The sequence below is a fragment of the Cetorhinus maximus genome, chromosome 20 (genome assembly GCF_964194155.1).
Source record: "Cetorhinus maximus chromosome 20, sCetMax3.hap1.1, whole genome shotgun sequence".
NCBI classification, from domain to species: domain Eukaryota; kingdom Metazoa; phylum Chordata; class Chondrichthyes; order Lamniformes; family Cetorhinidae; genus Cetorhinus; species Cetorhinus maximus.
The window spans coordinates 34,429,046-34,454,687 of record NC_135898.1 but is presented as its reverse complement, the minus strand read 5'-3'; the positions used below and the strand labels follow the sequence as shown (position 1 = coordinate 34,454,687).

General features: G+C 43.0%; 1 protein-coding gene across 8 annotated transcripts in view; it reads right to left on the bottom strand.

Moving 5' to 3' along the window:
- Positions 1-25,642, bottom strand: part of jmjd1cb (jumonji domain containing 1Cb) — a 308,660-nt gene that overhangs the window by 100,353 nt on the left and 182,665 nt on the right. For 2 of the 8 annotated variants that reach the window (XM_078565873.1, XM_078565877.1), the window contains exon 1: positions 329-703. The exons of 4 other annotated variants lie outside the window; for them this stretch is intronic. The gene's annotated coding sequence lies outside the window, so the exon portion shown is untranslated. Of the gene's footprint in view, positions 1-328; positions 926-25,642 lie in introns of those variants that run through there. 2 more of the 8 variants (XM_078565874.1, XM_078565875.1) reach the window with 2 other exon arrangements.

Here is a 25,642-nt window from a genome sequence, read left to right as displayed (position 1 = left end):
TTCTCATTATGCAGACATGTTGGAATGTCAAAGTCCAGCTGCCCAGCCATTCAGTCAGCACATGCAAGAAAGCGAGCTTTCGCTTCAATAATTTAAGCTAGTATCGAAAATTGTGCTTCCACCTTTTGTTATCTCTTATCGCAATCACACATTAAACGCCTCTGCTTTTATTTTATTTAGTGTTTCATGAAGAATTCTGCATCCGAATAGAGTTCATTCTGTTGTGCGCACAGGGCCATCGACGCAGTGTTAAAATAAATCAGCCTCACCAAGCCGATTTTTGTTCAGCACCGTTTCAGAAAAAGGCTGCTGGACTCATGTTACCCACCTAACGATCCACTCCAATCCACGCAAGACAGGGACAAAATCCGAAAAGCTATCTGGTCCCCGTCCACGATTACACAGGCCGATATTCAGGCTGCGGATGATAGACTTCCGATCAGAACATGTTCACTCCCGGAGTCAGTGAACCATTTCTGATCAAAGAGAAATGAAAACAAGGCGGCACGTTACACTCCAGCCATGTGGTGCTTAACAGTCCCAAAAAAATAAAACTTAAAATATTTTTTACGTTAAAAATCGGATCTTTGAAAAGCTGCCGCGAGTACCTTAGTTGTCTCTTTCTCTCCCTCAAGGCTGAATGCGGAGTGTGCAGAGGCGGATCACTGATCTCCCTTTGTCATCATTACGTACTGTTAACGAATGAGAAACCCCGCAACTGCTACACTCTGTAAAGATCTAGGTCACGAACATTACACTGCGATTGGCCATCTAACCAGCTGTCCAAAACAGATACGCGAAAACAAGCAACAGAAAATTAATCAGCCTGTTCTGTGCCATGAGTAGTATTTAGGACTTGATCGAAATTTTCAAAGTCGACTGCACATGGGCACGAGAAACTTCTCCTTGTACCGATGGCTCGAACAAAGCGGAAAAGGGCGGTGCTTCGAACTAAACCCAAGTCACAGGTGGCAACAGTCACTTCTAGCATGAGTCATGTAACTGATTACTCATTGTCTAAGAGACTTTCAGAGGGATGCGTTCCGTGCTGCAACAAACAAAACCCAGATTAATATTAACGTTGACAAACTTCACTTTCCAGATCTTTCTGGAGAGACATATTAACGCGTCTTTTCCCTTTACGGATGCTGCCAGACCTACTGTGAATTATCTTCTTTCAGAATTCCAGTTTTTTTTTTGTTTTTACAAGCTACTTAATTACTAGGTTGGGGGGTGGTGGTGATGGGGGTAGTAGTGATAGGGGGAGGGGGATGGGGTGATTGTGGTGATGGTGATTGTGGTGATGGGGGAAGGTCCCAAATGATGCCACCCAAACCAAAGAAGTTCCCTTTTTCAACACAGTCACTGAACAATTGGTTTTACCTCAATCCAGTACTAACTTTTAAGGTCAGGCTCTTACTCTCTGAATCTAACATAATTACAATTCAAGCTAACAGGACTCCTTTTGCGGATTTAAGTGAATATAGCAATATTTGTCGTCATTGCGTGTTATAGCTTGGTGCAAACAACAAACACTGACGTTAGGTAATAAAAACAGAAAACGCTGCATCACACAGCTAGTCAGCCAGCATCTGTGGAGACAGCAGATGAGTTAAAATTTCAAACCCAAAATTTAACACACTGTTTTTACCCAAAGTGCTGACTGACCTGCTCAGTTTCCAATATATTATTTTTTGACATATAATTTCAGCATTTGCAGTGTTATTTATTTGTAATGAAATTAAGCTCGCAGAGTTGTATTTACTCATCAGTGTGTGGAAGGATCCAAACATGAACTTGAATTAAAACACTGTCTCGAGTGGAAGGAGGAAAAAACATATTCAGCCACAATTGAAAACTGATGCTCATTCACTTATGATGATCCAGCAGAACTTGACCCTTTTTAAATGGACATCTGGTCCATGCTGAAAAACGAGCAGAGATTGTGTGACAACGGTTCCATACCATAAAACTAAACACAGAGTGTTCTTTGTCTGTGTGCCTCTACCAGCCCTCTATGAGATCAAGAGCCCACAATACTCCGTATTAACAAACAATCCATGACCTTCAATTACAAATTTGGCAAGCAGCCAGGAAATGGTTATAGCGGTAGTGCATAATTAAATTCTGCTGGATTAACACAAGCAAACCTGTTTATGGCAGGAACTACATTATCTGCTATAATTATTAAATTAATTCATATATTAAGATAAATTATTGTTAATTCTAATGAACTGTAGCATTACAAGTTAACTTGACTAATATATTCCACAGCTGTTATGAAGTGTTGCTGTATCAGGAGATTTGTCTGAATCCAGTGCAGCATTGTTAATACACAGAGACTACGGCAAATAAAAATCAGAGTTTATTCAAGTAGTCGGCATAAGGCACAAAGCTTAAAGCTTGTGGTGAGCAAGGGTCTTGAAACTACAGAATCCCATTAAAGAAAAACGTAAGGCAGGTCCATTGGTTTTAAGTTTAGTAGATTCTAATGCCCATGTTTGAATTCAGTGAACATTCACATTCTAATGTATACATTATGAAAATAACTTCTTAAAATTGAATTCAAAAAATATAATTTGTATTTTATCTTTGCGATAACATTGCTAGGGAAGAAAAGTATTAGAGATCTCATAAATATCAAAGATTTAGAACCATAGAAAAAGGCCATGCAGCCCATCGTGTCTACGCCGGCCTTAAAAACACTAGCCGTCCATTATAGCCCCACCTTCCAGCACCTGGTCCATAGCCTTGCAGGTTACAGCACTTCAGATGCAGATCCAGGTACTTTTTAAATGAGTTGAGGGTTCCTGCCTCCACCACAAAATCAGGTCACAAATTCTAGACACTCACCACCCTCTGGGTAAAGAACTTTTTTCCCATGTCCCCTCTAATCCTCCTACCAATCACATTTAGTTTGTATTCCCTAGCTTTGTTTGCCCTCCACAAACGCATTACCTCACAATTCTCTGGATTGAATTCCACTTGCCGTTTTTCCGTCCACTCAACCAAACCATTGATATCATTGTGGAGTTGACAGCTATCCTCTTGACTATCAACTACACAGCCAATTTTTGTGTCATCTGCAAACTTCCCAATTATGCCTCCCACATTTGAGTACAAATCATTAATATATACAACAAACAGCAAGAGCCCCAACATAGCCTGTGGAACACTAATGGAAACCGCTTTCCATTCGCAAAAATATCCATCAACCATTACCCTTTGTTTCTTGTTGCTGAAACAATTTTGGATCCAACTCAACACATTCCCTTGCATCCCACAAGCTTTTACTTTTCTGACCAGTCTGCCATATGGGACCTTGTCAAATGCCTTACTAAAATCCATGTAGGCAAGATCCACTGCACTACCCTCATAAATCTTCCTTGTTAGTTCCTCAAAAAATTCGATTAAATTAGTAAGAAGCAATCTACTCTTAAAACCATGCAGACAATCCCCAATTAATCCATTCCTTTCTAAGTGACAGTTTATCCTGTCTCTCAGAATTGAGTCCAATAAATTGCCCACGACCAAAGTCAGAGAGACTGGCCTATAATTATTTGTTCAAGCTAGTTAGGAAACAAATCTAGCAGAACAAGCTGGAGAATTTTTTCCCCTCCTTTGGAAAATTTGCTTTTATAGAACAATCCATTTAGTGGTTTGACTGACACCTGGTGAACTTTCTGAGTTCATATGACGTTGAAATCACCAAGCCTTATATTTATATAGCACTTTTCACAGCTTCAGGACTTCCAAAGTGCTTTATAGCCAATGAAATACTTTTCAAGTGTTATCACTGATGCAATGCAGGAAACACAGCAGCCAATTTGCCCACAAACAACGTGACAATGACCAGATAATATGTTAGCGTTGTTGATTGAGGGATAAATATTGACCAGGACACAAGGGATTACTCGCCTGCTCTTCTTTGAAATACTACCATGGGATCTTTTACATCCGCCCTGGAGCCTCAGGTGAAGGTCTCGAAAGATGACACCTTCAACAGTGCAGCACTGTGTCACTATTACACTAGACAGTCAGCCTTCATTTTTGTGCTCCAGTCTCTACAGTGAGACTTGAATCCAGCCACACCTGACACAATTGGATTCTGGGGAGGGGGGGTGGGGTGCAGTCAGAATATTCTATAATGGTGTTAAAGCAAACATGAAATGTTGCAAATCTGATAAGAGATGGAAATGCATGAAAGAAAAAAGATGATTGATGAGGATCTCCGCCTTTTTAAAAGGCTCATACTCAAAATAATCTTTCTTAGTCTTTTAGATGCTAATTGCCAAGCTGGGCATTTCCAGGATTTTCTCTTTTGTCCTGTGCAGGCAGGGGATGGGGAGAAGATATTTGTCCCTTTCATGTCAACATTGCAAACCAGAATATAGAAATAATTATGAAAATACCACTGCCCATGTTTATTTTAGATGTGTTTATTTAAAAGCATCACAGTGCATCTGTTACCAATATACTCCAAGTGAAATAACTGCTAAAAATGTCATCAAAGTTCACAGATTGGACAATGCCATAAAAAGCAACGAACCAATAATATCTCAACAAGCATTGAAGGGAAAAATAGAATTTGCGTGCTGGTACAAAATATGTTGGACAAACATCTTGGTACTTTCCCCCTCTCTTTTGATACTTGCCCCCTCTCTTTTAGAGCTTTCCATTAACATCTAAAAATCCCCAAAAGCTGGTTAAAAGGTACATGTTGGAACAATAAGCAGCTTTTAATCTCAAGTACAACTGAACTAATTCTCACGGGGAATGTGACATTATACCTTCCAGCTGTCGCTCATTGGAAAATTCCACCAATGTACGTCAAGTTATTTTAGGGATGTATGTTATCTGATCAATTTGTTTTCTGAGAATTACCATCAACTGTCAGAAACTATAAAGTCACCAACAATGCATCAACCTCTTAATTCAGAGAGAAAGGAAATGGAACATTGTCCCCATTTTTAAAAAATTAACTTTTTTAAAACTTTGAAGTTTCCTCCATTAAAAGGGAAAATAATCAAAGAAAGGCTACAATTACAATCAACGTCAGAAATGTGGTTATTTTTCCATCCTCAATTTATGAAATTGATCTGAAGGACAAAACATCTTGGAAAAATGGATACTGCTTTTTAAATTATGCAATCTTTTACCATTCCACAGTTGTGGATTAGATGACTGATGATGAAAATTTAAACAGAAGCACAGCAATCATGAAATACTGCATATCTCCTCCCACCTACCCCACCCCAAGACATCTATATTGGCAAAAACTACAATCAGGAGTATAGTATTCAGCTGTGAATGTTGAATTTGTTGCATTTTTTTTCCTTCAGGTTTATTATTACAAAGTTAGCAGACAACAGTTCTTTGAGTCAACCGTTAGGTATTGATTGATGGTCAAGGTCCAATGTAGCCTTAGCTGCAATGGAACACTACCAAAATCAGATATTAATTGGAATAAGAGACTTTCAAACAGGAAGATCTGGATTGTTACCAAAGAGTTAACCTTTTGTTGGCAAATGACCAAAGCAGCAAATGTCGGAAATAGTGTGTCAGTCTAACCATTTTTGATCCAAATGGGATGATCACAATTTTTGCACTTTCCTGTCTGTTACCATATAAAATATGATTTATGTACACATATAGGATAGGAATACAAAAAGTAGTATTTCAACTTGTAACCTGTAAACAGATTAAAGGAAACTCCTATCTCCCTAGGCTAACTGGCTTGTCTCTTTAGTCATACGGACTCGAAATGTTAACTGTGTTCCTCTCTGCAGATGCTGTCAGATCTGCTGAGTTTTTCCAGGTATTTTTATTTTTGTTTTTGTTTTGGATTTCCAGCATCTACAGTTTTTTGCTTTTATTTTGGCTTGTCTCTGTACAGCTCTCACACCACAACATTTCTAATAAACATCAGCAGAGATTAAACTAGTCAAATACCACAAAACGTTTAACACAATATTAACCCTAAACTACTAAATTGAACCGGAAAACAATTTTACATGTTTCGCTTTAGCTGTCCTTTTTACTTCCAATCCACTATCCAATGTTTCTAAAAATAACATGAATTTCACTCTTTTTTTGCCTAATCAAACTTTGTTTAAAAGTTGAAATATTTCAATTCTTTAATCTTCGACTTCTTCAATCCCATTATACATTTTCAATGTGGTAGCAGCTGATTTTAAAAATGGTTTCAAATTGGCTGAAATTTGGCTTAAGAGTTGATTTAACAAGTCACAAATCCACAGATCCCTGGGGGTAGCAGGGCAGGTAGATAAGATGGTTAAAAAGGCAAAACAAAAACAGAATTACCTGGAAAAACTCAGCAGGTCTGGCAGCGTCGGCGGAGAAGAAAAGAGTTGACGTTTCGAGTCCTCATGACCCTTCGGCAGAAGTGAGTAAAGTTAGGAGAGCGGTGAAATATAAGCTGGTTTAAGGTTAGAGGGGGGGCGGGGGCAGTGGTTGTAGGGATAAGCAAGCAGTGATAGGAGCAGATAATCAAAAGATGTCACAGACAAAAGGAACAAAGGGGTGTTAAAGGTGGTGATATTATCTAAGAAAATGTGCTAATTAAGAATGGATGGCAGGACACTTAAGGTACAGCTCTAGTGGGGGTGGGGTGGAAAGACTGATGACAGGGTATTACAGTTATAGATTTAAAAATAATGGAAATAGGTGGGAAAAGAAAAATCTATATAAATTATTGAAAAAAACAAAAGGGAGGGGGAAGAAACGGGAAGGGGGTGGGGATGGGGGAGGGAGTTTAAGATCTAAAGTTGTTGAATTCAATATTCAGCCCGGAAGGCTGTAAAGTGCCTAGTCGGAAGATGAGGTGCTGTTCCTCCAGTTTGCATTGGGCTTCACTGGAACAATGCAGCAAGCCAAGGACAGACATGTAGGCAAGAGAGCAGGGTGGCGTGTTAAAATGGCAAGCGACAGGGAGGTTTGGGTCTTTCTTGCGGACAGACCGCAGGTGTTCTGCAAAGCGGTCGCCCAGTTTGTGTTTGGTCTCTCCAATGTAGAGGAGACCTTGAGTGTCCTGCCATCCATTCTTAATTAGCACATTTTCTTCTACACCTTTAACACCCCTTTGTTCCTTTTGTCTGTGACATCTTTTGATTATCTGCTCCTATCACTGCTTGCTTGTCCCTACAACCACTCCCCCCCAACTTCTCTCCCCCCCCACCCACAACCTTAAACCAGCTTATATTTCACCCCTTTCCTAACTTTACTCAGTTCTGCCGAAGGGTCATGAGGACTCAAAACATCAACTCTTTTCTTCTCCGCCGATGCTGCCAGACCTGCTGAATTTTTCCAGGTAATTCTGTTTTTGTTTTGGATTTCCAGCATCCGCAGTAGTTTTTTGGTTAAAAAGGCATATGGGATACTTGCCTTTAATAGCCACGGCATAGAATGCAAGAGCATGGAGGTTATGCTGGTACTGTATAAAACGCTGGTTAGGCCACACTGGAGTACTGTGTGCAGTTCTGGTCACCACATTTGGTGTGATTTCACGGGAGTGGGTGCAGAGGAGATTTACCTGAATGCTGCCTGGGCTGGAGAGTCTGAGCTATGAGGAAAGATTGGATTGGCTGGGGTTGTTTTCCTTGGAGCAGCGAAGTTAGAGAGGGGACCTGATAGAGGTGTATAAGATTATGAGGGGCATAGATAGAGTGGATAGGAAGACACTTTTTCCATGAGTGGAGGGGTCAATAACCAGGGGGCATAGATTTAAGGTAACAGGTAGAAGGCTAAGAGGGGAGTTGAGGAGATATTTTTTCACCAGAGGGCAGTGGGAGTCTGGAGCTCTCTGCCTGAAAGGGTGGTTGAGTCAGAAACTCTCATAACATTTAAGAAGTACTTAGATATTCACTTGCGTTGCCATAGTCTCCAAACGCTGGAAAATGAGATTTACGTTGTCAGATCTTTGTTGACTGGCGCAGACACAACAGGCCAAATGGCCTCCTTCTGTGCTGTAAACATCTATGAGTCTATGGATCGTATATATGCTCAATCAATCTTTTAAAAAAACATGCACAACATCAGAAGGGTTAATTTTATGCTGAACAATGCATAGGAAATCAATGGTGAGGATTGGAATACTTCTATTTTTGTTAGTCAGTTTCAACATCAAACACTCTTGCGACAAAAAAATCCTTCGCTTGATCTTAATAAACCACCTTAATAATAATCTCAGAAGAGTATCCCTACAACAGTGTGAATCAATTCTGCCATCAAAATTATGCACTTTTGTTTCAACTGACAAAATCTTGGACTTTAAGTCCAGCAGGGAGAATGTGATTCTTTCAATCTTGCAAGAATTTGAATTGAGGTTCCAGAAGTTAAACAACAGTGTGTTAATCTATTGTATTTAACATCGATAGTCTAAGACTACTTACTTTACTAATGTTGCAGAACAGACAGATCTGCAAGGTGGACATTCAAGCCAATTTATATTTGAATATGAGCCATCTAGGTGTACAGCACATTGCATACACAAGAAGCAAAAAAAGCATAAATTCTCCATGTACATTGAGGAAACAGAATGCATTCCTTTATTTCAGAAAGACGAATGTACACTTTCCACATCTTGGGCTATGTGAAATTCAGTCACCCCTGCCACTACAGAGAAACCTTTGCAGCAGAACTGATTTAAATCCGTTCGTGAATGAATTCAGAAGTGTCGCTCATCAGAACCACATAATTCCACTAAGCTTTTACTTTAGAACTGGCATGCTCACAGCAACTACACATGATGACTCAGTGACAGTGGAGGAGACAAAGGATAGAGAACAGTTAAAAGTCAGTATGTCCAGTCCTATAAAAGAGCTAATTTATCTTTCAGTTTTCAGAACTGGCACTGAGCCCATATGTGAAATGCTGACCCATTTGCAGCATTTTCTATATTCAGTTCCTTGCTGTTTGGGATCTTGCTATACAAACATAGTTGCAGCGATTGCCTATGTAAGACCCATTGTACTTCAAAGTGATTCACAATACACTTTAAGTGTTTAAAGATGTTTGAGAGAAAATAGATAGTATTATGTAAATGCAAATCACAGTCTGGCTCAGTGTTAATCTGAGTCAAATCGTGGATTGAAGCCCCTACCATAAAATCTAGGCCGACACTTTTATAGAATCTTACAGCACAGAAAGAGGCCATTTGGCTCATTATGCTTGTACCAGCCCTTTGAAAGAGCTGTCCAATTTATTCCCGCACCCTGCAACTTCCTCATAATGCTGCAAATTAGTCCTCTTCAAATGCCTGTCCAATTTCCTTTTGAAGGTTACTATGGAATCTGCTTCCACCACTCTTTCAGTAGTGCATTCCAAACAAAAAGACATACACACTTATAGTGCTTTTCATGACCACCATCTCAAAGCGCTTACAGCCAATGAAGTACTTGTAAAGTGTAGTCACTGTTTAAGCATAGGAAATGCAGCAGCTACTTTGCACATAACAAACGCCCACAAATAGCAACATGATAATGATCAGATTTTTTTATGATGTTGATTGAGGGATAAATATTGGCCAGGACTCAAGGGATAACTCCCCTGCCCTTCTTCAAAATAGTGTCATGGGGTCATTTACATTCACCTGAGCAAACAGATGGGGCCTCAGTTTAATGTCTCATCTGAAAGTCGATCTTAACCCTCTGGAAAAATGTCTTCCCATTTCTTCCCTAGTTCTTTCATCATTTAATGGTTACTGACCCATTTGCCACAGGAATCAGTTTCTCTCTACTTTTTCTAACAAACCGCTCATAAATTTTGAATGTCTCTTTTGAGTCTCCCATTACAGGTTATGCTCTGCTATAAGAGCAATTCCAACTTCTCCAAACTCTCCACATAACTGAATTCCCTCATCCCTGGTACCATCCTGGTAAGCATCTTTCACCCTCTCCAAGGTCTAAGGAACATAGGGCATTCAGCCCTCCAAACCATTCAATGGCATTGTGGCTGATCTGAAGTATCTACCTGCTTTGACTCCATTTCTTTTAATACTCTTGTCTAATAAAAATCAATCAATCTCAGACTTAAAATTATTGGGCTAGCATCTACTGCTTTTTGAGAGAGAAAATTCCACACTTCTATCACATTTTGTATGGTCTTGTAAAGTCTTTCCGAACCTCTGTCCTGAATGGCCTTGCTCTGATTTGAAGGTTATATCTCCCTGTCCTCAACTCCCCCACCAGTGGAAAAGATTTCTCTTTATCCACCATGTCAATTCCTTTCAAAATCCGAAGAACCCCAATTAAATCACCCATTGACCTTCTTTATTCCAGGGAATACAAGCCTAGTTTATGTAATCATCCAACCCTTGGAGTCCTGGTAACATTCTGGTGATTCTACGCTGCAAGTCCTGCCAAGGCCTCTTTGAGATGCAGTGCCCAGAACTCCATTCAGTATTCCAAATATAGTCTGACAAGGGCTTTGTATAGCTATAGCAAAACTTCCACCTCTTTATAGCCTGACACTTATAAAGGCTAGCATTCTATTACCCTTTTTGATAACTTCTCTAGGTGGCTACTTCATTTTAGTGATATGTAAACATGGGCCCGAAACCTCTTCAGGCCTCCTAGCTTTCACTATTTAAATAATGTTCAGATCAATTCTCTTTTTGTCCAAAATAGATTACTTCACACTTGCCTGCATGAAAATCCACCTGCCACAGTTTCACCAGCTCATTTAATCCATTAATCTTTGTAATTTTAGGTCTCAACTATGCACCTTATTGTACCACCATTCTTTGTGTCATTGGGAAACTTGGATATTTGGTTCTCTTTTGTGGTACTTAAGTCATTAATATTGTGCAGAGTTGAGGCCCCATCACAGATGGGGACACCATAAGTCACTTCCTTCCAATTTAGATAATTATCCATTATTCCTATACTCTGACTTCTACTGCCTAACCGATCTCCTAATGAGGTCAATAATTTGCCTTCAATTTCTTGAGCTTTAATTTAGCTAACAGTCTCTGATGTGGAACCATCTTAAATGACTCCTGGCATTCCATATAAACTACATTCATAGACAGTCCCTTGTCTACTACTTCAGGTACTTCCTCAAGAAATTCAATGAAGCTCATTAGATACAACCTAACATTTACAAACTCTCTTCGATCAGCTCAAATTTTGCTAAGTGCTCAGTCACCTAGTCCTTAATTATATATTGCAATTAACTTCCCCAGGACAGATGTTACACTGAAGGAGGCAGTGGTGTAGTGGTATTGTCGCTGGACTAGTAATCCAGAGGCCCAAGGTAATCCCACCACGGCAGACGATGACATTTGAATTAAAAGTCTAATGATGACCATGAAACAATTGTCGATTGTCGAAAAAAACCATCTGGTTCATTAATGTCCTTTAGGGAAGGAAATCTGTTGTCCTTACCTGGTCTGGCCTACATGTGACCCCAGACCCACAGCAATGTGGTTGACTCTTAACTTGCCCTCTGAAATGGCCTCAGTTGTATCAAACCGGGAAGGGAACCGGATGGACCACCCAGCATTGACCTAGGGACCAGAAATGACAAATGGCAAACTCAGCCCTGTCGACCCTGCAAAATTCCCCTTATTAACATCTGGGGGTGAGTGCCAAAATTGGGAGAGCTGTCTCACAGACTAGTCATGCAACAGTCTGACATAGTCATCCTCACTGAATCATACCTTAAGAGATAACATCTCAGAGACCACCATCACCATCCCTGGGTATGTCCTGTCCCAACAGCAGGACAGACCCAGAGGAGGTGGCAGCACAGTGGTATACAGTTGGGAAGGAGTTGCCCTGGGAGTCCTCAACATCGACTCTGGACCCCATGAAGTCTCATGGCATCAGGTCAAACATGGGCAAGGAAACCCCCTGCTGATTACAACATGTCCACCCCCCACCTCAGCTGATGAATCAGTGTTCCTCCATGTTGAACACCACATGGAGGAAGCACCGAGGGTAGCAAAGGTGCAGAATGTACTCTGGGTGGGGGACTTCAATGTCCATCACCAAGAGTGCCTGGTAGCACCACTGCTGACCGAGCCCTGAAGGACATAGCTGCTAGACTGGATCTGCAGCAGGTGGTGAGGGAAACCAACATGGGGAAAAAAATACTTGACCTCATCCTCACCAACCTGCCTGCCGCAGATGCATCTGTCCATGACAGCATTAGTAGGAGTGCCCACCGCACAGTCCTTGTGGAGTCTTCACACTGAGGATAACCTCCATCATGTTGCGGGGCACTACCACCATGCTAAATGGGATAGATTTCAAACAAATCTAGCAACACAAGGCTGGGCAACCATGAGGCGCTGTGGGCATTCAGCAACAGCAGAATAGTACTCAACTACAATCTGTAATCTCATGGCCTGCCATATCCCCCATTACCATCAAGCCAGGGGATCAACCCTGGTTCAATGAAGAGTGCAGGTGACAACCTCGTGAAGCTACTTGCATGCCAAACAGCAAAAGCAGCAAGTGATAGACAGAGCCAAGCGATTCCACAATCAACAGATCAGATCAAAGCTCTGCAGTCCTGCCACATCCGGTCATGAATGGTGGTGGACAATTAAACAACTCACTGGAGGAGGAGGCTCCACAAATATCCCCATCCCCAACGTTGGGGGAGCCCAGCACATCAGTGCAAAAGATAAGGCTGAAGCATTCACAACAATATTCAGCCAGAAGTGCCGAGTGGATGATCCACCTCAGCCTCCTCCGGAGGTCCCTAGCATCACAGATGCCCGTCATCAGCCAATTCGATTCACTCCACATAATATCAAGAAACAGCTGAAGGCACTGGATACTGCAAAGGCTATGGGCTCTGACAACATTCAGCCAATAGAACTGAAGATGTGTGCTCCAGAATTTGCAGCATCCATACCCAAGTTGTTCCAGTACAGCTGCAACATTGGCATCTACCTGGCAATGTGGATAATTGCCCAGGCATGTCCTGTACTCAAAAAGCAGGACAAATCCAACCCAGTCAATTACCGCCCCATCAGTCTAATCCTGATCATTAGTAAAGAGATGGAGCATCAACAGTGCTATCAAGCGGCACTTGCTTCGCAATAATCTGCTCACTGATGCTTAGTTTGGGTTCCGCCAGGGCCACTCAGCTCCTGACCACACTACAGCCTTCGTTCAAACATGGACAAAAGAGCTGAACTCCAGAGATGAGGTGAGAGTGACTGCCCTTGACAGAGTGTGGCATCAAGGCGCCCAAGCAATACAGGAGTCAATGGTAGTCGGGGGGAAAACTCTCCTCTGTTTGGAGTCATACCTAGCACAAAGGAAGATGGTTGTGGCTGTTGGAGGTCAACCATCTTAGTTCCGGAACATCACTGCAGGAGTCCTTTTGGGTAGTATCCTAGGCTCAGCCATCTTCAGCTGCTTCATCAATGACCTTCCTTCCATCATAAGGTCAGAAGTGGGGATGTTCGCTGATGACTGCACAATGTTCAGTACCATTCGCAACTCCTCAGATAATAAAGCAGTCCATGTCCAAATGCAGCAAGACCTGGATAGTATCCAGGTTTAGACTGAGAAGCGGTAAGTAACAAGTGCCAGGCAAAGACCATCTCCAACAAGAGAGAATCTAACCATCGCCCCTTGACATTCAATGGTATTACCGTTGCTGAATCCCCCACTATCAAAATCCTCGGGGTTTCCATTGCCAGGAGCTGAACTGGACTAACCATATAAATATTGTGGCTACAAGAGCTGGTTGGAGGCTGGAAATCGTGCTGCGAGTAACTCACCTCCTGACTCCTCCAAATCTAAAGGGTCAATTCCTGAATCAAGACAGCTTTGGAGATTATGGCTGAAGTACCTACAATTTCCTCACCTATTTCCTCTAAAACCCGATCATGGAAAGCATCCTGGGGATTTGTCAGTCTCTACTCCCATTATTTTTCTACTCTTGTTTTCTTGCTAACATTAACTTTACTGAGTTCTGGTCCTTGATTCACGATTAATTTCCCTGGAATGTCAGGTATAATAGCCTCTTCCTCTCCTGTGGAGACTGGCCTGAAGAAATCATTTAACAATTCTGCCATTCCTTATTTTAATTTGCAATATTAACCCCATCAGTTTTTTAAGGGCCAGGTGACCCTTAACTACCAGTTTGCTACCAATATAAATCAACATCTTTCCTTAAGTGTGGTGTCCAGAATTATTCATAATACTCCAGTTTAAGCCTAACTAGTGCTCTGTAAAGATTTAGCATGACTTCTTTGTATTGGTATTCAATGCTTCTATTTATAAAGTTAAGTATCCCAATTGTTTTCTTGATCATCAACCTATTCTGCCATCAGCAAAGATTTGTGAACATGCACTCCCAGGTCCTTGTGCGCTTCTATCCCCCACTCAAAATAGTGTAATTTAGGTTATACTACCTCTCCCAAACTGTGTCTGCCCATTTCACCAGTTAATATCTTCAAGTGTGCTGCTATCCTGACCAATACTGACTACAATACCAAGTTTTGTATCATCCAGACACTATTCAAAGACCAGGGCTGTATTCCCAGTGTCCTGGCCAACATTCGCCCTCCAAATAACATTAAAACAGATCATATAGTCATGTATCTCTTGTTGTGGGACCGCGCTGTACACAAATAGGCTGCTACACCTCCCTATGCAACAAAACACTTTATTGGCTGTGTACTGTTTTAACACACTATGAGATCATGAAAGGCGCTATATAAGTTTAAGATAACATTCAGCCACCCCATACACAATATTGTATTCAATAAAACTGAAAGCAGCTGTCCACACATTTTTAAAAAAATCAACTACAATACAAAAAAATAGATAATTTGGCATCACCTTCTGGGACCATATGCTCAGGATATGCATGGCTGTGTCACAAGAAGACAAATTACCTAATCCAAAAGACCAATGGGAATGCTAATAAACAGTGTCTTTGAGTCAATGATAATAACCGTAATGGGTTTCATCTCATTCAATGTCATGCTCCAGAACAACTGGATCAGAGGACAGATTGAATAATGTGACAGGCTGTAAATACTCCCATAAAATCAAACATGTTTCAGCAACATCAAAATCCCAACCAGGATAACTTAGGCCTGAATAAAAAAGAAAATACTAGAAATACACAACAGATCAGTCAGTATCTGTAAAGCGAGAGATTATCATGTTTTGGGGTAGAAGCTATAACAGAAGTATTCCAATAAACAGTATAAACCTTAAAGATTCACACGTCTTTTCTCTCTGTGCATGTTAACTGATCTGCGCATTTACAGCTTCAGTATCTTTATGATAAACATGAAATGTAAAAACAAATCTAGACACTATTCAAAGACTTAGGGAGAGGAAATGGATTTCAAAGAAAAATAAAGAGAAGTGAGACAATGCATGATTATGAAGGAGAGAATGGGCAAAATAGATGGCAACAAAAGGGCAAGGCAAAGGGGTAGAAGCTCGAGTCAGCACTTTGAAATGTGGGCGAGACAGGGCTAGTGTAAGCTTGGGGGAAAGAACTTGGAGTTAGGGGTTATTAGTAAAAGAGCACTGACCCAAAATGGACAGTTGGGGGAAAAGAAAAAGAAAGGCGTGTACCACCAACAAAGGGTCTAGGAGATAAGAGTACCAGCTTGTATGATGGAGGGAAGTGATGGGTTAAATTAGAGATAGAGCAAGAAAACTGCCAATATGAACTAAGTGAGTCTCCACGAACGACTAGGGAATTGGATTGGATGCGCTTTCTCTCGGAAATGGAATAAAAGGAACAGTGGTAGCATGGATACAAAGTTGATTAAGTGACAGGAAACAGTAGTGGTGAACAGTTGCTTTTCAGGATGGAGGAAGGTATACAGGTGGGGTTCCCCCAGTATCAGTACTGGGGTCTTGATTTTTCTTATTATATATTGATGATCTACACCTGGATACACACGACATAATTTTAAAATTTGCAATTGACACAAAATGTGATACTTTATGAACTGAGGAAGCTACCATGAACTTCAAGAGGACATAAACAGGTTAGTGGAATGAGCAGACATGTTACAGATGAAATTTAACTCAGAAAATTGTGGTGTAATACATTTTAGCAGTAAGAACAAGGGGGTGCAATTTAAACCAAAGGGTACAATTCTAAAACAAAAATAAAAATACCTGGAAAAACTCAGCAGGTCTGGCAGCATCTGCGGAGAGGAACACAGTTAACGTTTCGAGTCCATATGACTCTTCAACAAAACTAAGTAAAAATAGAAAAGAAGTGAAATATAAGCTGGTTTAAGGGGGGTGGGGGGTGGGACGGGACAGGTAGAGCTGGATAGAGGGCCAGTGATAGGTGGAGCTAGCCAGAAGATGTCATAGACAAAAGAACAAAGAGGTGTTGAAGGTGGTGGTATTATCCAAGGAATGTGCTAATTAAGGGTAGAAAGCAGGACAAGCAAGGTACAGATAGCCCTAGTGGGGGTGGGGTGGGGTGAAGGGAAGGGATCGAAATAGGGCAAAAGTTAGAGATAAAACAATGGATGGAAATACATTTAAAAATAATGGAAATAGGTGGGAAAAGAAAAATCTATATAAATTATCGGGGGGAAAAAAGAGGGGGATCGGAAAGGGGGATGGGGATGGAGGAGAGAGTTCATGATCTAAAATTGTTGAACTCAGTATTCAGTCCGGAAGGCTATAAAGTGCCTAGTCGGAAGATGAGGTGCTGTTCCTCCAATTTGCGTTGTGCTTCACTGGAACAATGCAGCAAGCCAAGGACGGACATGTGGGCATGAGAGCAGGGTGGAGTGTTGAAATGGCAAGCGACAGGGAGGTCTGGGTCATGCTTGCGGACAGACCGAAGGTGTTCTGCAAAGCGGTCATCCAGTCTGCGTTTGGTCTCTCCAGTGTAAAGGAAACCGCATTGGGAGCAACAAATGCAGTAGACTAAATTGAGGGAAGTGCAAGTTGAATGCTGCTTCACTTGAAAGGAGTGTTTGGGCCCTTGGACGGTGAGGAGAGGGGAAGTAAAGGGGCAGGTGTTGCACCTTCTGCGGTTGCATGGGAAGGTGCCGTGGGAGGGGGTTGAGATGTAGGGGGGTGATAGAGGAGTGGACCAGGGTGTCCCAGAGGGAACGATCCCTGCGGAATGCCACCGGGGGGGGTGAAGGGAAGATGTGTTTGGTGGAGGCATCATGCTGGTTGACGGAAACGGCGGAGGATGATCCTTTGAATGCGGAGGCTGATGGGGTGATAAGTGAGGACAAGGGGGACCCTATCATGGTTCTGGGAGGGAGAGGAAGGCGTGAGGGCGGATGCGTGGGAGATGGGCCGGACACGGTTAAGGGCCCTGTCAACCACCGTGGGTGGAAAACCTCGGTTAAGGAAGAAGGAAGACATGTCAGAGGAACCCGTTTTGAAAGTGGCATCATCAGAACAGATGCGATGGAGGCGAAGGAACTGAGAGAATGGGATGGAGTCCTTACAGGAAGCGGGGTGTGAGGAGCTGTAGTCGAGGGAGCTGTGGGAGTCGGTAGGCTTGTAATGAATATTGGTGGACAGTCTATCACCAGAAATTGAGACAGAGAGGTCAAGGAAGGGAAGGGAAATGTCAGAAATGGACCATGTGAAAATGATGGATGGGTGGAAATTGGAAGCAAAATTAATAAATTTTTCCAGGTCCAGACAAGAGCATGAAGCAGCACCGAAGCAATCATCGATGTACTGGAGAAAAAGTTGTGGGAGGGGGCCGGAGTAGGACTGGAACAAGGAATGTTCCACATACCCCATAAACAGACAGGCATAACTGGGACCCATGCGGGTACCCATAGCTACACCTTTTATTTGGAGGAAGTGAGAGGAGTTTAAGGAGAAATTGTTCAGTGTGAGAACAAGACCAGCCAGATGGAGGAGAGTAGTGGTGGATGGGGATTGTTCGGGCCTCTGTTCGAGGAAGAAGCGGAGAGCCATCAGACCATCCCAGTGGGGGATGGAGGTGTAGAGGGATTGGATGTCCATGGTGAAGAGGAGGCGGTTGGGGCCAGGGAACTGGAAACTGTTGATATGATGTAGGGTGTCAGAGGAATCACAGATGTAGGTGGGAAGGGACTGGACAAGGGGAGAGAGAATGGAGTCAAGATAGCGAGAAATGAGTTCCGTGGGGCAGGAACAGGCTGACACGATTGGTCTGCTGGGACAGTCCTGTTTGTGGATTTTGGGTAGGAGGTAGAAGCGGGCCGTCCGAGGTTGGGAGACTATCAGGTTGGAAGCTGTGGAAGGAAGATCTCCAGATTAAAGTGGTTGCAGGAACAGAGAACCCTGGGATATATGTGCATAAATTGTTCAAAGTGGCAGGGCAGGTTGTGAAAGTGGTTAAAAAAGGCAAATGGAAACCTGGGCTATATAAATAGAAGTTTGAGTTCAAAAGCCAGGAAGTTACGATGAGCTTTTGTAAATCACTGGTTTGGCCTCAACTAGAAATTGTGTCCAATTATGGACACTACACTTTAGGGAGGACATGAAAGGCTCTAGTAAAGCTGCAGAAAAGATTTACGAGAATAGTTCCAGGGGCGAGGGACTTCAGTTATGTGCACAGATTGGAGAAACTGGGGTTGTTCTTCTTCAAAAAGGAAATTTTTGAGAGGAGATTTGCTGGAGGTGTTCAAAATCATAAATGGTCTAGACAGGATAGAAAGAAACTGTTCCTGTAGTGGAAGGAGCAGGAATCAGGAGACAAAGATTTAAGTTTGGCAAAAGAACCAAAGACAACATGACGAAAAACGTTTTTGAATAGCATGTGGTTATGGTGATTCAATTGTGACTTTCAAATGGAACTGAATCAGCACCTGAAGGGAAGAAAATTGCAGGGCTCGGGGAAAGGGTCAGGATGTGGGACAAGCTAAACTGTTCTTGTAGAGAGCTGGCACAGACTTTATGGGCCAAATGGCTTCCTTCTGTGCTGTAACCAATCTATGACTCTGTAACTGGGTCAGGCGCCTCTGAACTGGAACAGTGATCATTGAGGTACCTTTGACATTGTTTTCCCATGGACTGTGAATAATAAATAACTTCTTAGCTTGATTATTGGTTAATGGTCACCTGACAGCCATAATGTTCGGGATTCACTGGGATCACTGGTCCTATTCCTGCTAGGCAGGAAGATTGGCAAGGTTTCTTTCACTGACTGTGACTAGTAAAAGACACAGACACAAACACAGGCTAGAAGGCTTTTGAAACAGGACGTACCATAAGCAGTCAGGTTTTTGAACCAGAAAGTTGAGAGACAGATAAGATGGCCACAAGAAAGGATGCAATGCAGGAGGAGTTACAATTAAATCTAAGTCAAATAAGATGACCCACTGATGTTAATTATTTTTGTATTATTACATGAAGACAAGTTGTCACAGTTGAACTAAGCACATTAGATTATAATTGTTGTTCTCTATGTCCTCTCACATTGAAAACAGGCAGCATAAACATTCACATCAAGCCTCAACATCACCAAGTGTTCATAAATATATCCAACTGTCAAAACATGTGCAAAAGACACTAATATTTAGTTCAGGTTACAAGAGTAAAGAGAACATTTTTTTTATTCGTTCATGGGGATGGGGGCATCACTGCCCATCCCTAATTGCCCTTGAGAACTGTGTGACTTAGCTGGTCATTTCAGAAGACATTTAAAAGTCAACTACATTGCTGTGGGTCTGGAGTCACATGTAGCCCAGACCAGCTAAGGACAGCAGATTTCCTTCCCTAAAGGACATTAGTGAACCAGATGGGTTTTTATGACAATCAACAATGGTTTTATGGTCATCATTAGACTTTTTTTTTTAAACTCCAGATTTTTTATTGCCATGGTGGGATTCGAACCCAGATCATTACCCTGGGACTCTGGATTACTAGTCCAGTGACAATGTCACCTCACCACTGTCTTCCCATAACTCAGAGACAAAGAAACTCAGACTATATATGGAAACCTGTGGAGCATGGCTCCTGATTGGAAATACAGAATCGGTAAATTTATTTCTTTTGAACACAAACCAAAGAACTTAAATTCATATTGCGCCTTTCATGACTACAGGACAGCCCAAGTGCTTTATAGCCAAAGTACTTCTGTGATCATTGTTAGGAAACATGACAACCAATTTACGTACAGCAAAGTACCACAAACAGAAATTAGATAAATGATGCAGATTTAGTGATGTTGGTAATGAAATATATGTTGGCCACAGCACCAGAAGAACATCCCTGCTCTTCGATCAACAGTGCCCTGGAATCTTTTGCACCTACTTGAGAAAAAAAACACCTTCAAAAGTACAGCATCATTCAATACTGTGCTCAAGCGCAAGCCCAGATTGTGTGCTCAAGTCTCTTGAGTGAGGGGACGCGAATGCACAACTTTCTGATTCAATAGGCAAGAGCATGATCAATGAGCTAAGATTGACGAATCTCCAATCGTGAAATGATCTGTGGCAAGTAAATTGGGCCTGCAGTGAATAATTAACAAGACAGCTAATGAGATGTTCTTCCATAGTATCATTTTCCAATTTTGGAAATCCAGCCTTTAAGTTTGAATGAAAATTATATTTGGGTTGAATAGTTGGTCCCAGATCTTCCAGTCTCCAGATCGTCGGAGACTGGACATATGATCCAAGAGTCACAGACTTCGGACAATTCAGACTTAAGTCACCTGGCTAGTTACCCAGGAAATGTTAGATGGAAAAATCCTATTCTAACTCTGAGGTAGCTATACAACTAAACCACCACTCCCGTCCCCACACTCCCGCATCCCTCCCACCCGCCCTCCCCTTGCCCCGCCAAGTACCCACCTCTGACACCCCCAACTCTCAATGACCCGACTAGCCTCCACTACGTGACTACCCCCGACCTGACCAGCCCCCACCACCAAACTTCCCCACCAACCCAATAAGCCCCCGAACAACAACCCCTCCCAAGCTGACCAAAGTGCCCACCCTGAACCACCTGCCACCTCACCCACCGACTACCCCCCTGACATACAGACTGCCTCCAACCCGACCATAACTAGCCCCCACCCCACCGGACTACCCCCCGCCCCCAAACCTGACGAGCCCCTGACTTGACAATCCCTCCCCAGCCAACTCACCTGCCACGTAACCCAACTGCCACCATACCCACTTCACTTACCCACCTATCCACCCTAACCTTTCACTCATTCATCCATTCACTAACATTAACATAAGAACTTTAAAGTTACCTTACAGCAGCTCATGCCGTAAAAAGAGGGTGTGGTTTCTGTTCTGATTCTCTTCACTGCTCTCTGCAAGGATTCCTGCGCTGAGTGAGTTCTTCTGCATTGTGAATTGGAAGTCTAAGCCTTTTCAAATTATGCAGGGAAGTGGGTAGTTTTCTGTCTAATCAGCATTGGATACAGGGGTTCCACATCTGATCGGAAGTTTTGGGCCACAGAAAAGGTCTTTAAAATTGCAAAGTTGCAATTGTTTTCTAAAGAATCAATTCCTAAGCTACTCAAACTGCTTTATCATTGATGCTGCTCGCCTCCTTACGCCCCTATTATGCCAATCCGTCAAAAACACCAATAAATATTCAAAACTTTCAGTATTATGCTTTATTTGTTGTTCCTCCAAAAAGAACAATGTTTGCTATTTTATCACAAAATTCTGGTCATCCATCATCATTTTGAAAGCAGCAACACATATTTTTGACATATTTTAATCTTCAAAATATATTTACATCTGATTAGAAAACACATTTTACTGCAATGTAGAAGAGAATCATCTGTTAGCAATGAAATCTAAACCAGGAGACAGATCATCAGATCAAGAAACAGTCAAATGACTCATGATTAAAAAAATCACCCCCATATAACCTTGACAGGGAGTTCCAGGAGAAAGTACTAAAGCGGTTACTGCTTGCTGACTCAAGCTGATACAATAGATACAAGCTACTTCCTTCTAATACACCAAGCATCCTTTCTATGACGTTTATTTTGATTCACTTGACTTCCAGAGTGCATGAAAAGTGCATTGTGAAAAAATTACACTCTCCAGTGCAGTACAAGATCTTATAGGAAAACTTCGTCCACTTCAAGAGACTTATATCATTACAAAATTTAAATCAAAGACTCGCATTAAAAATCTATTCATTTTCAAATAAAACTGCTATCCTAATTTTGATATTTTGCTATTTAGTGGCTCATGGAAAAAGTTCAGAGCTTCCATTTTGCAATAAAAGTTACAAAATTTCATGCAGATGTAAAAGTGCACAAACAAACAAATACATAAATGTATGTACCATTTGACTCCCTTGGGCATTGCTCATGAACAAGTGAACAAAAGACCTGCTTCTCTCTCTTGTCTGAGGGAAGCATTAAGCAGCGTAATGTCCCAAGATCTGGTAGCACTGCAGAGGGAGTCACAGGGTGTGGATGCAATAGGAAGAGATGAGGTTCGTAGTTATGAGCATGAAAGGTTGATCTTAGGGTTTGGCAGCATTGTATGGATGTGCTGCCATTTGTCAGTCCTAAACTGAGAGGGCCAAGACCTGACTTCTGGTAGCAGCGTGGAAGATTTGGCTCAATGGGAGACTCCTACGGTTGGATTTTCATGTCAGGGGTAGGAAACAGAAATTGGAACTGTTTCTGGGTCCCAAACCCACCAACCCCCACCACACTCCCAACCCCTTCCCGGAAAGAAAATTAATTCATCATTTCCATGGGAGTGACTGCTTAATTACGTGGAGATGTGTTAGGTGGCCACTTTGCAGCGGGTGGTGGGGGGAGGTGCAGAGGCAGGTCAAATGAAGTGCCAGTCCAATTTAAACTCACCTTAGTACCCATTACTGTGGCTGCCATTTCATTCCGGAAAAAGGACAGAGAAAATGCTCATTGCGCTATGGGGTTGCATTTCTGTTTTCTAGCAAGTCTCAGGGCAGCCAGAGGTATGGAATCTGGGCCAGAGCAGCTCCTTGTTTTTCAGACAGCAACCTGGAAGTCATGCTGGAGGGCATGAGGGAGAGAAGGGTGGTCCTCTTCCCGGTGGGTGGCAGGTTGTGGTCACCTATTCAGACCAAACAGGCCTGGGTAAAAATTGCAGCTACTGTCAGTGGCAGAAGCATGCTAAGATGAACCTAGATCTAGTGTCATAAGAGTTTCCATGACCTCATACATTCTGGCAAGGTGACTGCTACGCCCAATCTCAGGACAGGTCTGTGGCATTCACTCTCCAGCAGACACACCAGCTGAGGATCCACAGCACACGTGCTGCTCCTTAACATGGTGCACACCCAGGGCGCTCAGAACCCTCAGAATAGCTCAGAGCCACAGTGCAGTTGCGGACCTGCCAGAATTGAAACATGCACCCTCCCCCCAAAGAATTGGTGAAGGTGCCATTGGCCACAGAGAACTGCAATGTCTTATCATACTCTCTTTTGTCCCTGCAGAAGAAACAAGCAGATAATGCCTGGCAAAGAGCCCCCGGGCACCATGCTTCTAAATCATCATAGCAATGGAGGATCGAGCAACGGAGCCAGCCGAGATAACGGACCAGGAGGAAGTTGACCCTTGTAAATTGGGCACTCAGTGAGATGGTGATTACAGAGGGCAATGGATTCATTGGGGGACTGGGGGCATTGCACTGCACCCCTTCTGACAGCATGCTGAATACCAGTTGCATCGGAAGGCCTTAGCACTGCCAAGGCTGCAGCTCACCAAGGTTGGCTCTCACCATTTCATCGTGTCTCCCACCCACCCTACATGACCTTCTCCCTCCTTGGCCCCAGATGACGACTGAGGGATCGATGAAGCACAGTCATATCTTACAAGGTCACCCTTCACTAGTGTAGATACAGTCATCTCAATGAGTCCTCTTGCATAGTTAGTTAGATACAGTGGCATTGGGTGAAGGGGATTGCACTAATGTGCAGCAGGAGGTGGCAGAGGCAGCTGTGGGCACTTCCTTTGAAAGGAAGGAGGACAGCCACAGCCCTGCTCAGTTAGGCACAAGTGCAAGGCCTCAGGAGTCACAGGAAAGAAGGTTTTACTTAGACCAGCATTTGAAGATGTGCTCCCACATGCTGGAGTTCCCTGATGCAGCACAGGGTCACGGGCAGAGAATGGAGGAATCCATCCACTCCAATTACGCCACAATGGTTCAGCACTACGAGTGCATGAGCTCAGCCTTTGAGAGAGTGGCTAACTTCATGGAAAACCATATGTGGCAACACTTAGACCTGCAGGCAGGAACTGTGCACTGCTGTTCACAGGATGCTTGTCACTCTATATAGCCTGGACCAGCCAGTGGCGGAGAAATATTTAAAGGGAATACCAGCTGCAGCCCAGCTGGTTGCCCCCCACCAGCCCTCTGGAGAACCTGCAAAGGTCAGGGATTGTCACTGCGGAGTGTGTAGGTGCCACTTCTCATGGGGCACCTTCAACATCCTCAGCCCCCTTGACTCCTCTGATAATGGGAGCCTCTGTGTGGTAGGGTCAAGTGACAAAGGCTGCCCCTGCAATGATACAAGTTCAGCAGCCCCTGGAGATTCCCCCAGAGGTACCTCCATGACGAGAACAACCGCCACATGTATCCCAGCTGCAAGTCAGGACAAGCAAGCAGGCTGCCTGCACCTCCTCGAAGGTCACAGGAGAGCACTGCATAGAAGTGGTCGTGCGCAGAGGCCACTGCTTTGTGCGGAGCACTGAGTGGGTCACCGGGGTGTCTTCTTCATGTATCTGTGCACTAGTTTCATTTCAGAGCATTAAGTTAATAATTGCACTTCAAACCTTATGTCTGAGGCACATTTTATTGATGGTGGGACAAGAAAAGAGGGATGAGATGTTGAATGAGAACAAGGGCTCCTCAATGGTAATGGCAAAGTCTCTGGTAAATGTACTTCTTGCATTACTGGCAAGAGTTTAAATATTCCAAGGCTGCGTTTTCAATGCATGTGTTAGGCAGGTGCACCAGAGTAACTTGCATATCATTCTGTGGCAGAGGGGCTCAGCTGAAAAGTTTCTGAATCAAAAATTATTCCTGACATTATGGCTTCCTGACTAGACCTTTGTGCCCTGCCACTTCGCTGTGCAGCCAGAACATCTCTGTGTTCTGCATTCTCCCTCAACCATCTGCACGCTCTTCCTCTTTCCCTCTCATCTCCTGCCCCTCCTCTTCTGAAGAACAGTCTCCTTCCAGGGTCTCCCCCGTCCTCAAGGAGTGCACTCCACTGGAGATCACATTCTGGAGACAATTACTGACCACCCCATTAAGAGAGACACTTGCAGGAGTGTATTGAAGGACACCACCGAACCGACCGAGATAGTGGAATAGCATCTTCTAAAGATCTGCTCAATGGTTGCCCTAGTGAGCAGATAGCATTAGATTTTCATCTCTGTGCCTCTTCATGGGGTTCTCATAGAGGTAAACGCTTGGGCAGTACAGGGAGTACTCACTTTCCAGACATCGTGAGGCAAAACAGCGGGGACTAATCCAAGGACAACTGGGTGGACAGCTTACCACAAGGAAGGCAGCAGCTAGCATTGGGCATGACTTTCAGATTTTGGGCTCAGTTGTGATGCACAGCACACTCAACGAGAGGGGTGGAGCCCAGGGCACCAGGGGCAGAGGAGAGGTATGAGAGGTAAGGGGGACGTGGACACATTACTGTCAGCATAGCATCTACCACAA